The sequence below is a fragment of the Rhinolophus ferrumequinum genome (assembly GCF_004115265.2).
Source record: "Rhinolophus ferrumequinum isolate MPI-CBG mRhiFer1 chromosome 5 unlocalized genomic scaffold, mRhiFer1_v1.p scaffold_110_arrow_ctg1, whole genome shotgun sequence".
NCBI lineage: Eukaryota > Metazoa > Chordata > Mammalia > Chiroptera > Rhinolophidae > Rhinolophus > Rhinolophus ferrumequinum.
In genome coordinates, this window is record NW_022680355.1 from 2,534,771 (window position 1) to 2,537,331 (window position 2,561).

The window sequence follows — 2,561 nt, forward strand, 5'->3', positions numbered from 1 at the left end:
ATTTTTTTTTCTTTCTCCTTCACTTTCTGAAAAAACACAATGTAATTCCAAAGTGAAATTTTGGACTAATTTTCAGAGCTAGACACTAAGAGTCAGCTGGTTCCACATTTTAAACATATTATCTTATTTCAGAAACACAAACGTTTTAACTTCAGCAGGATGGCACATAGCTGCTTAGCATAATTTTAAAATTAGACTTAAAACTATTTGATGAGTCAAATGTTGTTCTACATGGATTTATGTTCTTTTTTCTTTCTTTTTCATGCTTGCCTCCAAATACTTAGTGAGCATCTATGTTCTGTGTAGTTAATAACCTAGTTAATAACTATTATTTGAAGGCTTTTCTTGCTACAAGCAGTTTACAATCAAGTCAGCTACATTCAACTTCTATGGAAATCCTATCCCTTTTTTTTAATAAATTTGCTTACATCCATTCTTTGTATTCATTTAACAAAAAACCCCCACATTTGCTAGCACACATTGCATTCGAGGACAGCTCTAAAGTCTGGTGATGAAAACCCTGTAGTCTTTGTTTGCACATGGGGGACTAATCTACTAGTCACGCTTTCAAATCTAAAACTACAAACTGAAAGAAGTGCTCAAAAGGCAAGAAACAGGTCTCGCTCTATAAGACCCAAAATGGGAGACAGTGGCAGTCAAAGAAAGTGTCACTAAGGAATAACGTTTGACTCTAATCACTCTGCTGTGCATTAGGTCTCCAGAATTTATCTTCTAGTTGCAGGTTTGCACCTTTAAGAACAAAGCCCCGGTGTGTGTGGAAGAGAGGTGAGGGACGGTGGCATCGCGGCCCACCTGGCTTGAGTTATTTGCAACAAGATGCAGGACCCCAACGCAGACACGGAGTGGAACGGTATCTTACACAGAAAGGGAATCCTGCCCTCAAAGGAGAGTTTAAATGAACTGGAAAAGGAGGCAGAGGAGGAGGAGCAGCGAGTCCTTCAGTAGTCCGTCTTGAAAACATACGAAGACATGACTTTGGAAGAACTGGAGGAGAAGGAAGATGAATTTAATGAGGAAGATGAACGAGCTATTGAAATGTACAGACAACAAAGACTGGCTAAGTGGAAAGCAACTAAACTGAAGAATAAATTTGGAGAAGTTTTGGACGTCTCAGGAAAGGATCATGTTTGAGAAGTTACCAAAGCTGGAGAGGGCTTGTGAGTAATCTTGCACCTTTACAAACAAGGGATTTCGGTGATATCAAGGGGCAGTTTATCGAACATCTGGTGTTTGGTGGCGTGAACCTGACAATGGATGAGTTGGAGTGGAAATTCTCTGTATCTGGAGCAATCAAGACAGACCTGGAGGGAAACCCTAAGAAGCCAACTGAAGACGCGTTGCTGTCCTCCGTGCAGGGCTCTGTCCCCACCGAGTAGGGGCAGGAACTCCACGGATGACTGAGGCTGCGGGAACCTGCTGAAGGGGATGTGACAGATGGTCTGGATTTTCTTAAAAATGGAAAAGTAGGATTGAGTTCTTTGCTTGTTAGCCTTTTATAATTATGTTTCAAATCTCATAGATCTCAGATAATATCATCGCTGGGAATCCTATTAAATTTCATGGAACCCTCTTTTTTAAATTAATAACATTTCCTTAAAAAATAAAAGCCAGCTGGTGGTATGGCAAATGTATGCATATGTTTTCTTCACCTATATTTTAAGGGAGCTGTAAAACTATTCACTGTTTATTCACATATAACTATAGGCAAAGGAATATTGAATTTAAAAAATAATAATGTGAATAAATTTTACAGTGGAAAATTGCAACTAAGCTTTGCAGTTACATAATTGTTTATTTTTATTTTTTTTATAAAGATAGCAACAAGTTTATTAACTCAAAATAATGATTGACAGGAAAAAATCTTAGTATTTATCCTATTTTGGAGAAATAGGCAAGATTTTTATAAAACATACATTGTCTGACTAAAGCAATAACTGAAAGATTGCAATTTATTGCCATTTTAGGTTAAATATTTTCTTCTAGTTAAAATAATTTTTTGTCTGAGATTGTTGAGATGTTAGCTAATCTCAATTACTGTCAAAGGCCACGTTAAATTATTTTGAAAATAACAGGTACAAGCACACATATAAATAAATAAACTTAATCTCAATCAATAAAAACATCAAGCTGTTTTCTGACTAGAGTCCTTAGCATTTATCACTTCTTGCCAAATTGACATTAATAGAATGCTTAGAGGAGATATTCCTTGATATTTGTGTTGAATGATGTAGTGCTTATGCTGGTTTGAAACTTAAGAATCAGATTCTTGAATCAGAGAGGGCACAGAGTTCTTTTAGATTATACTGTAAAATTTATTTTTGCTGTAATTCAAAGAATGACGAATAGCTGTGACCATTTTATCTGTCAGAAGTGTCTGTCAGTGAGTTTTTGTTTTTCAACATGTATGAGAGCCATCGCTGCTGATAAAAACATTCTCTGTGTAACGGTTTGCCTTGAAGGATGTTTTGGAAATTTTTAATTAAAGTGTTAATACAAGGGGGAAAAATCCCTAGTTTCCGCACCCCCAACCTCTGGTAATC

The 2,561-nt window shown here is 36.5% G+C and overlaps 1 pseudogene; it reads left to right on the forward strand.

The window, feature by feature from the left end:
• The first annotated feature begins 837 nt into the window (after window positions 1-837).
• Window positions 838-1,422, forward strand: LOC117019188 (phosducin-like protein 3; annotated as a pseudogene).
• Window positions 1,423-2,561: the final 1,139 nt, after the last annotated feature.